The following is an 11,710-nucleotide window of genomic DNA, read 5'->3' on the forward strand; positions in this document are numbered from 1 at the left end:
GATTTGAAAGCTTGTTCTATTGCCAACATGACTAGCTAAGTTATAAAATACAAGCTTACAGTGTTAGGCTTTCACAAGGCAATTCAGAGAAACATGTATTTTTTTCGCATAGAAAGGAGTCATGAGTGCATTCTGGTGCGTGTGCCGCGGCTCATTTTCTTCACAATAAACAAACATATGCTCATTCTGTTCAGAACAACCCCAGGGTATGAAGACATGTAATCTTGTAACTGTATATCAAACATAGTGATCATAAATGTTGACACTGTATTTAACATGAGTTTTATGATTTGGAAATGTGAAGTGTATATTTGGACTCACGGGTGTTTGGCTTGCTTGTATGAGATCAATGCGTTAATTATTATAATCCTCAACATCTCATCTTTCAAAATACATCAAGTCATCTTAATTTACAGCATTTCCCTCACTCAGACAACAAAACATTTGCAAAAGTTGCCCAATTACCAGGAGGGATGGAGGCAACTTCTTGTCGCGCGGTGCTCAAGTTCAGAACAGCTGTCAGTCAAAACCCATACAGCACTGTGAAGCGCAGAGCCAGAGCTCTGACGTCATTTATAGCATGTTACGGTACAGCCACTGCGTTCCAATTTAGGCACTTATCAATGCCCAAATCTGCCATTTTCAACCCGTATACGAGTACGAGCGTAAAGAGTTAACGTCCAAAGCAGAAGTCGCGTCACAGGCTCTCTTTCTATTTCCCCTGAAAACAGGAACATCCAGTTGTTGAGGAATCGGCAGAGGCTAAGTTACCACATACTCGAAAATGAAAATAATCAGAGTTCACGCACTTTTAGATAATTGATGTTAAAGCGGCAATTAGCAGTTGAAACAAAACAAAAGTGTGTCCCCGCCACTGTTTCAGTAAAAAGCTGAGGGATTGGGCTGGAGAAATCTAAAAAAAACTCTCAAATTCATAGACAGAGTTATGGATGCAAGGACTGACCATCCATGATATCACAATTATAGTTTTAACCATGTTTTGATGGTATAGTGTTTGTTTACGTTTACTTTGTTTACAAGCATTGGAGTAAAACAAGCTTATATTTTTGGTTCTGATGAGGTATGAAAGTTGAATTAAGCTCATGAGGCATTTATAAAGTTATTCTTCATGAATCCATGAGTACATCATTAATTTATCATTTCAAAAATGTACAGTGGGGGAAAAAAGTATTTAGTCAGCCACCAATTGTGCAAGTTCTCCCACTTAAAAAGATGAGAGAGGCCTGTAATTTTCATCATAGGTACACATCAACTATGACAGACAAATTGAGAGAAAAAAAATCCAGAAAATCACATTGTAGGATTTTTTATGAATTTATTTGCAAATGATGGTGGAAAATAAGTATTTGGTCACCTACAAACAAGCAAGATTTCTGGCTCTCACAGACCTGTAACTTCTTCTTTAAGAGGCTCCTCTGTCCTCCACTCGTTACCTGTATTAATGGCACCTGTTTGACTTGTTATCAGTATAAAAGACACCTGTCCACAACCTCAAACAGTCACACTCCAACAAAATTGTAGACCTGCACCAGGCTGGGAAGACTGAATCTGCAATAGGTAAGCAGCTTGGTTTGAAGAAATCAACTGTGGGAGCAATTATTAGGAAATGGAAGACATACAAGACCACTGATAATCTCCCTCGATCTGGGGCTCCATGCAAGATCTCACCCCGTGGGGTCAAAATGATCACAAGAACGGTGAGCAAAAATCCCAGAACCACACGGGGGGACCTAGTGAATGACCCGCAGAGAGCTGGGACCAAAGTAACAAAGCCTACCATCAGTAACACACTACGCCGCCAGGGACTCAAATCCTGCAGTGCCAGACGTGTCCCCCTGCTTAAGCCAGTACATGTCCAGGCCTGTCTGAAGTTTGCTAGAGTGCATTTGGATGATCCAGAAGAGGATTGGGAGAATGTCATATGGTCAGATGAAACCAAAATAGAACTTTTTGGTAAAAACTCAACTCGTCGTGTTTGGAGGACAAAGAATGCTGAGTTGCATCCAAAGAACACCATACCTACTGTGAAGCATGGGGGTGGAAACATCATGCTTTGGGGCTGTTTTTCTGCAAAGGGACCAGGACGACTGATCCGTGTTAAGGAATGAATGAATGGGGCCATGTATCGTGAGATTTTGAGTGAAAACCTCCTTCCATCAGCAAGGGCATTGAAGATGAAACGTGGCTGGGTCTTTCAGCATGACAATGATCCCAAACACACCGCCCGGGCAACGAAGGAGTGGCTTCGTAAGAAGCATTTCAAGGTCCTGGAGTGGCCTAGCCAGTCTCCAGATCTCAACCCCATAGAAAATATTTGGAGGGAGTTGAAAGTCCGTGTTGCCCAGCGACAGCCCCAAAACATCACTGCTCTAGAGGAGATTTGCATAGAGGAATGGGACAAAATACCAGCAACAGTGTGTGAAAACCTTGTGAAGACTTACAGAAAACGTTTGACCTGTGTCATTGCCAACAAAGGGTATATAACAAAGTATTGAGAAACTTATGTTATTGACCAAATACTTATTTTCCACCATAATTTGCAAATAAATTCATAAAAAATCCTACAATGTGATTTTCTGGATTTTTTTTCTCATTTTGTCTGTCATAGTTGACGTGTACCTATGATGAAAATTACAGGCCTCTCTCATCTTTTTAAGTGGGAGAACTTGCACAATTGGTGGCTGACTAAATACTTTTTTCCCCCTGTATGTAGCAACTGCAGATTGCCCCTTTAAAAAAGGTCAAAAATTTACTATTTATATACACTGCTCAAAAAAATAAAGGGAACACTTAAACAACACAATGTAACTCCAAGTCAATCACACTTCTGTGAAATCAAACTGTCCACTTAGGAAGCAACACTGATTGACAATACATTTCACATGCTGTTGTGCAAATGGAATAGACAACAGGTGGAAATTATAGGCAATTAGCAAGACACCCCCAATAAAGGACTGGTTTTGCAGGTGGTGACCACAGACCACTTCTCAGTTCCTATGCTTCCTGGCTGATGTTTTGGTCACTTTTGAATGCTGGCGGTGCTTTCACTCTAGTGGTAGCATGAGAAGGAGTCTACAACCCACACAAGTGGCTCAGGTAGTGCAGCTCATCCCGGATGGCACATCAATGCGAGCTGTGGCAAGAAGGTTTGCTGTGTCTGTCAGTGTAGTGTCCAGAGCATGGAGGCGCTACCAGGAGACAGGTCAGTACATCAGGAGACGTGGAGGAGGCCGTAGGAGGGCAACAACCCAGCAGCAGGACTGCTACCTCCGCCTTTGTGCAAGGAGGAGCAGGAGGAGCACTGCCAGAGCCCTGCAAAATGACCTCCAGCAGGCCACAAATGTGCATGTGTCTGCTCAAACGGTCAGAAACAGACTCCATGAGGGTGGTATGAGGGCCCGACGTCCACAGGTGGGGGTTGTGCTTACAGCCCAACACCGTGCAGGACGTTTGGCATTTGCCAGAGAACACCAAGATTGGCAAATTCGCCACTGGCGCCCTGTGCTCTTCACAGATGAAAGCAGGTTCACACTGAGCACATGTTACAGACATGACAGGGTCTGGAGACGCCGTGGAGAACGTTCTGCTGCCTGCAACATCCTCCAGCATGACCGGTTTGGCGGTGGGTCAGTCATGGTGTGGGGTGGCATTTCTTTGGGGGGCCGCACAGCCCTCCATGTGCTCGCCAGAGGTAGCCTGACTGCCATTAGGTACCGAGATGAGATCCTCAGACCCCTTGTGAGACCATATGCTGGTGCGGTTGGCCCTGGGTTCCTCCTAATGCAAGACAATGCTAGACCTCATGTGGCTGGAGTGTGTCAGCAGTTCCTGCAAGAGGAAGGCATTGATGCTATGGACTGGCCCGCCCGTTCCCCAGACCTGAATCCAATTGAGCACATCTGGGACATCATGTCTCGCTTCATCCACCAACGCCACGTTGCACCACAGACTGTCCAGGAGTTGGCGGATGCTTTAGTCCAGGTCTGGGAGGAGATCCCTCAGGAGACCATCCGCCACCTCATCAGGAGCATGCCCAGGCGTTGTAGGGAGGTCATACAGGCACGTGGAGGCCACACACACTACTGAGCCTCATTTTGACTTGTTTTAAGGACATTACATCAAAGTTGGATCAGCCTGTAGTGTGGTTTTCCACTTTCATTTTGAGGGTGACTCCAAATCCAGACCTCCATGGGTTGATACATTTGATTTCCATTGATAATTTTTGTGTGATTTTGTTGTCAGCACATTCAACTATGTAAAGAAAAAAGTATTTAATAAGATTATTTCATTCATTCAGATCTAGGATGTGTTATTTTAGTGTTCCCTTTATTTTTTTGAGCAGTGTATATTTTTACAATTGTAGAAATTATAAAATAGTTTGACAACCCTGTTTGTAAGCTTTTAAATGATAATGAAACTCAACCATTTATATTTTGCAGCGATGAAGACATGGATGTCTCATGATAGGGTGGGGTATGCAAAATAGGTCAAATTTGATCTCCTAAATGTTTTGGCATTCAGGTCCAAAAAGTTACTTTCTGACCACTTCTACCATAGGCAAATATGTATAAAAAGTTTCGTTCAGAAAGTGTTTGAAATCAACTATCCTAAACTGACCAGACATAGCCTAGTTTGCAGCTCTTGTGGTTAAGGCATAAGCTTGCACTCCAACAACACTGGAAGGGTATTGTTTAACCAGGACACTTCCAAGTATTGATTGAATGGGGCCGAGTTTCTCAGGCAGGTCATGTGGAGTAGGGCAAGAGTGAAACCTCTGAGCTACCTGTGTGTGAGTAAGGCTGAACGCACAAGTATGGTATGGGTGTAGTCCAGTTGTTACTCAGAAAAATGAGAGGTCAGTAGTGGTGAACACACACAAGCAAATCCCTACCTAATCCACCTTAGATCACGCTGTGTAGAAAAAAGAAAAGAAAAATGCACAGGACATAAGCACTGCCGTTCATAAACACACGTGTGTGTGTGTTAGTCCGGTTGAGTGAAACCAGAACTGTGAACCAGGCTTGTTTGATGAAGAGACACAGTTTTTCCTGAAAGTTCAGAGTGATCGTATGCCTAATACTACAGGAACTTGATGAACCAGATCTGAGTACAGTGATATGATGCATGCCATGGTAGTAGATTATGACCAACAGTTATGAGGAAAATAGAATACTATCTAGGTCCTATCTGAAAATCGAGTTTTTCAACCTAGGACATCATCACTTGACAAAGTTATTTCCTTGTGTCGGTGAAGCTCATCATGTTGGCCCACCAAGTATGCTTAAGCAGTGTTATACAGACAGCAAGTCATGTCATGCAGACAGCAAAACAGGATTCATTCTTTGAATCTTTCAAGGCAGGCTCAAACATGTTGCAGTACAAAATTGGATGTTTGACAACAGAACAATCAATTATTTGAACCAACCATCATGACAAATAGTTTTGTACTAGCTAGCCACATGATTATGTGATATAAATACTCAAATGTATGACTATTTGTTTGTAAGTTTGTAGGAGGCAAGCTAGCTTAGTTAGCTAGGTGGCTTTCAGAACAACAAGTGAACCACCTTGCACTCTCGCTAGTGCAGCGTATATCCCAAACTCGGTCCTGAGGACCCCAAGGGACGCACGTTTTGGTTTTTGCCCTAGTATTACACAGCTGATTCAAATAATGAACTTTGATTATTTGAATCAGCCGTGTAATGCTCAGGCAAAACGTCGTACCCCCTGGGGTCCCCAGGACCGAATTTGGTTAACCTTGCACTACACTAGATTTTCATGGATTGCAATAAATACAGCTAGTTAATTTACTGCCTGCGGTTCACATCCATGTTTAGCCGGGGGTCCCCAGCTCGATACCATTTCACGACCAGTGGATGGCCCCCCGGCTAACCCATGATGAACATTTAGAAAGCTTCTTCACTTAGCTAGATGGTAGCTAACGTTAACTAGGTTTGTTTGTTGTGGGCACGAGCGTTAGATTGTCCGACCTTCCCCAAACAATGAATTTGAGATTTGCGGTATTCTGAGGTCATTATCTTAAACTATCAACAAAACACATAAATGTGGTCATTTGAAGTAAACCGACAGACTCTTGCTGCGCCATGTCTGCCTCGTAACATCTTTTTGACAGCCACCGCTTCAGGTAAGCTAATGACGTTAGCTTAACTGAGTGACGTTAGCTAGCTAGTACTACAACAGGCCGCACCCAACGACTTGGTATTCTTTCTCCTTATAGAAAGTCTAAGGGCAAAAAGAGAACACAAACCTTGATATACGTTGTATGACATTAGATTTCATTTTGCTCCAGTTCTTCGGGAATTGCTATTCATTTGTTCTTTTAGACATCCTTGCAGCTCTCCAGAATATTTACATGGCAGCTAGCTAGTTGACAGTTCTTCCTTTCGCAAACACCCAAACGCAACATTTGACCAATGGGTAAATCGTGGGCGATGAATCAACCAATTAAGAGAAAGAATTTTACAAAGTACAGCCCACTCGAAGATTGAAATTTATTTCAGCGTATCAACTGTAATGTTTTTATTATGACGCATGACATGAGTACTCTCTAATGCAGGGTTCCCCAACTGGCGGCCCACGGGCCGAATTTATCCCCTGGGTCGTTTTATTTGCCCCCCCATGTTTTGACCGCAAAATAAATAACTTTTTTGTTGAACTTTAATTATTGGACACAAGACTGTAAAAACACCAGAAAATCAGCTCCATGTGATTTTAATTTTGGAAATCTGTTCCCAAATATTCCCAGGCTAATAGAGAGACGTGATTGTATAATAATAATTATTGATTGGATTTATATAGCATTTTTCTACCAACTGAGGTACTCAAATCGCTTTACATAGTAGGGGTAAACTCACCTCATCCACCATCAGTGATGCATGACAACCATTTTAGTTCCAGAACGCTCTCCACACATCAGCTATCAGGTGGCAATTAGGAATGAGGGGGATGAGTAGGTGGCCATGATGGAATGTGGCCAGGTTAGGAATTTAGTCGTGACACGGTGTAGCTCAGTTGGTAGAGCATGGCGTTGTGGGTTCGTTTCCCACGGGGTGCCAGTATGAAAAAAAAAAAAAAATTATGCACTCACTAACTGTAAGCGCTTATTTTTCAAAGGGTATCACTTCTTAATCCCCACTGATACATATCAAAGTAGTGTATAATAATAATAATATAATATGCCATTTAGCAGACGCTTTTATCCAAAGCGACTTACAGTCATGCGTGCATAAATTTTTTTTGTGTATGGGTGGTCCCGGGGTTCGAACCCACTACCTTGGCGTTACAAGCGCCGTGCTCTACCAGCTGAGCTACAGAGGATCAGTGTAGGTATACGCCGTATCAATTACTAGGGCTGATAAAATGCGCACCGCACATGCAAGTGGTTTCATGGACAGAGATGGAAATATCCGTTAGAGGGGGGATTTAAAGATGCAACAACTATCATGGGTTGCTAATATGAGTAGGATAATGCCTTTTCTGATAGACAATGAAAGAAAGTTGAAAGAAAACCAATAGAACAGGAGAACGCATATGAGTACATTTCTATGGTGGGATTTTGGCTATAGGTTATTTTGAAGCAAGGTAAGACATGCCTCATAATATGAAGTAAAACATCCAGGTTTCAAACAATTAAGGAACAGGAAAAATATAGCGACTCGGTAGGCCTAACCGTCAGCTGCTTGATGGTAGCCCATGTCAGAATGATATCATGTTGATTATTTGCATCAATCCAGTGGCCATTTATTTTGCAAACTCCGTCTCATGTGCTACAGAAACACCACTAATCAAACAATAGTGCTAGGTGCCTGCACACTTGAATTAAAGAGTAACATACACAAAAATGTATGCACACATGACTGTAAGTCACTTTGGATAAAAGCGTCTGCTAAATGGCATATTATTATTATTATTATAACTACTCAAGCATTGAATGGGTTAAAAAATAAATACAATTGTTGTTTTTCTGAAGAAAAACAAAAACAAAAGTGACTGAGAACGAAAACCTGAAAAAAATTGGGAAAATCAGAAACCTGTGAACTTCTGACAGTTTCTGTTTCAATAGTAGGCCTACTATTAGCCTACTGCACAGTACAGCTTGGGTTGGCCTGACTGTGAAATACCAATATGGGATTTATCACGCCAGGGGGGCGTTTTTTTTTTGCAAAATGAAAGTATACCCACTTCTCCAGGCACCACTACACCACTGTAACACCCCTACTCTTACAATAAGTGGCATGGGATTTTGAATGACCACAGAGTCAGGACACCCATTTTAACGTCCCATCGAAAGACTGCACCCTATGCAAGGCAATGTCCCCAAATGTAATCAAGGTTTGAAATGATTGTTTTAGTCAAATATTAGGCTGTTTAGGCTTCTTGCGGTCAATTTGCAATCTAAAAATATTTGTTTTATTATGTTGTGGCCCCCCTGCCATCCGCGCAAGAAAAAATTGTCCCGCGGCTGAATCTAGTTGATCTAATGCATTTATGTATGATCGTACAATCAATGTCTTTTTACATTGTCTTATGTAATGTACTGTATACAGTGCATTCGGAAAGTATTCAGACCCCTTGACTTTTTCCACATTTTGTTACATTAGCCTTATTCTAAAACTGATAAAATTAATGTTTTTCCTCATCAATCTACACACAATACCCCATAATGACAAAGCAAAAACAAGTAAAACATTTTTGCAAATTTATAAAAAATAAACAGAAATACCTTATTTACATAAGCATTCAGAACAAAATTTCTGCAGCAATGAAGGTCCCCAAGAACACAGTGGCCTCCATCATTCTTGAATGGAAGAAGTTTGAAACCACCAAGACTCTTCCTAGAGCTGTCCACCCGGCCAAACTGAGCAATAGGGGGAGAAGGGCCTTGGTCAGGGAGATGACCAAGAACCCGATGGTCACTCTGACAGAGCTCCAGAGTTCCTCTGTGGAGATGGGAGAACCTTCCAGAAGGACAACCATCTCTGCAGCACTCTACCAATAAGTCCTTTATGGTAGAGTAGCCAGACGGAAGCCACTCCTTAGTAAAAGGAAGCCTGCTTGGAGTTTGCCAAAAGGCACCTAAATGACTCTCAGACCATGAGAAACAAGATTCTCTGGTTTGATGAAACCAAGATTGATCTCTTTGGCCTGAATGCCAAGCGTCATGTCTGGAGGAAACCTGGCACCATCCCTACAGTGAAGCATTGTGGTGGTAGCATCATGCTGTGTTGATGTTTTTCAGCGGCATGGCCTGGGAGACGTGTCAGGATCGAGGGAAAGATGAACAGAGCAAAGTACAGAGAGATCCTTGATGAAAGTCTGCTCCAGAGTGCTCAGGATCTCAGACTGGGGTGAAGGTTCACCTTCCAACAGGACAACGACCCTAAGCACACAGCCAAGACAATGCAGGAGTGGCTTCGGGACAAGTCTCTGAATGTCCTTGAGTGGCCCAGCCAGAGCCCGGACTTGAACATCTCTGGAGAGACCTGAAAATATCTGTGCAGCGATGCTCCCCATCCAACCTGACAGAGCTTGAGAGGTTCTGCAGAGAAGAATAGGAGAAACTCCCCAAATACAGGTGTACCAAGCTTGTAGCGTCATACCCAAGAAGACTCGAGGCTGTAATCGATGCTGAAAATGCTTCAACAAAGTACTGAGTAAAGGGTCTGAATACTTATGCAAATGTGATATCAGTTTTTTATTTTGAATAAATTAGCAACATTTTCTAAAAACCTGTTTTTGCTTTGTCAATATGGGGTATTGTGCGTAGATTGATGAGGGGGGAAAACAATTTAATCCATTTAGAATAAGGCTGTAACATAACAAAATGTGGAGTAAGTCAAGGTGTTTGAATACTTTCCAAATGCACTGTAAATCATTGACATTTATAATTTCCATGCACATTCTCTAAGACTGTGGTAAATGTGTATAAAGTAATTGTAGTAAATATGCATACCATTTTGTATTGACACATTTATTTATTATCATCATGGATGGATGCATTGACAAATGTTAGAGAATAAAACTTGAACACTGCATCAGCATGAAGGCCAGTGGGCTGAACAATATTAAGGTTTCACTGGCATACACCATAAACCACATCTGCCATGAAAGCTTGTGAGAAAATAAGTTAAGGCCACTTGAGTCAAAGTTGCCACATGATAAAACATTACAAACATTAAGATACATTTAGAATCATGTCAAACGGCAACTATATGATGAAGTATGGCAAGACATGATATCGGTATGATATGGCCTGGTGTATCACATTATACTTAAAATAAGTTAAGTTAATAATTAATTCTATACACATCAAGATGTACATCAAAAACAATTACAAAAAATAACCTGTCTCGTCAAAAATCAGCATGCATGCTCAGACCTACAGTACATATGCATAATTGCAATGTACACAAATTCAAGACTACAGAACACATACCTTCATGGAAATGGTTCATTATGATAACAAAACCAGTGGCTGTGTTGACCATACATGCATCAGATGAAGTTGTCCCTCTTGTAATTATCGCAAATAATTTTACCAACATAAAGCTCAACTATAGGCTACCATGTCAGCGTGAAGTATTGGCACTGCAAAGGGCAATTATGGTTCATAACCTAGACATGGTTGTTGTGGTCAGTCAGTCAATAGATAGACTACATTAACTCTGGATTTCCTCTATGTAATTAACGTTGTACAATCAGTGTGCTAACATTGATATGAAAGGTATCCAAACATTCAAGTTTCACAAATAAAGTGAAGTCCCGTCAAGGGCTTCTTGTACCACACAGGCACTGAAGACACTAGACTCATGCTTTCAATAAGACATTGAAAATTACCAATAAAGAACAGCAGCACGAATTCAACTGAAGGAGTTTTTGGACTTTAAATGGGACATAGCTCCTACCAAAATTCAACATCTGAAATGTGGACCTTTGGAAAGTCTGTATTGTTTTTGCACATTTCAAACACTGTTTAGCGGACAGAAAATGTCACCCGAATAAAAAGGCAGCTTTTGGACAAATCATGTCAATTTCTTACCCATTTCAAGACATGATTGAGTTTAAAGTTTTATTAGTCATAGGTATGGGATACACATGGTATATGCCAAGGTTATTATAGTTTTGTGGTTTAATATTCGTTTTTATTTATATGGTTTGTTGTTTTTAATTTGAAATTCAGTTTAGTTTCAGTTAGTTCAGACTTGATTTACTCGTTTTTATTTAGTTTCAGTTTGATAAAAATATTTCTATTTTGTTTTAGAATTAGGGACAGAAAGCAGCCTATGCGTGGGCAGCTAGGAGCCATTTATGTGTTGTAGGCCTATAGTTCGTGTTTTTGGGGGGGATGTCACTTCTTGCCGGGGGGGGGGGGGCGGCAGGGTGTAATACAGTAATACATAAGGTGATATGCCTAACATCTCTGTATCATGATGGCTTCTGTGAGAGCATGGGCAACACCATTGAGGCCATCGCCATCTTGGAATAGTACATTTAATTATTCACAAGTAAACTTCATTGGCTGATCCCTCCCGATGACCCGGCTATCACGACTTCAACCGGGTCATCAGGTGGGATAAGCCAATTAAGTTTATTTGTGAAGAAGTAAATGTACTATTTCAAGATGGAGATGGCCTCAATGGTGCTGCCCATGCTCTCAGCGATGCCATCA

At 41.5% G+C, this 11,710-nt stretch overlaps 1 protein-coding gene across 1 annotated transcript in view; it reads right to left on the minus strand.

Moving 5' to 3' along the window:
* The window catches only part of kiaa1109 (KIAA1109), a 99,412-nt gene extending 93,013 nt beyond the window's left edge, over positions 1-6,399 (minus strand). The window contains exon 1 of the mRNA XM_084144177.1: positions 6,290-6,399. The gene's annotated coding sequence lies outside the window, so the exon portion shown is untranslated. The remainder of the gene's footprint in view (positions 1-6,289) is intronic.
* Positions 6,400-11,710: the final 5,311 nt, after the last annotated feature.

This window comes from Coregonus lavaretus (assembly GCF_964263955.1).
Source record: "Coregonus lavaretus genome assembly, chromosome: 27".
NCBI classification, from domain to species: Eukaryota; Metazoa; Chordata; class Actinopteri; order Salmoniformes; family Salmonidae; genus Coregonus; species Coregonus lavaretus.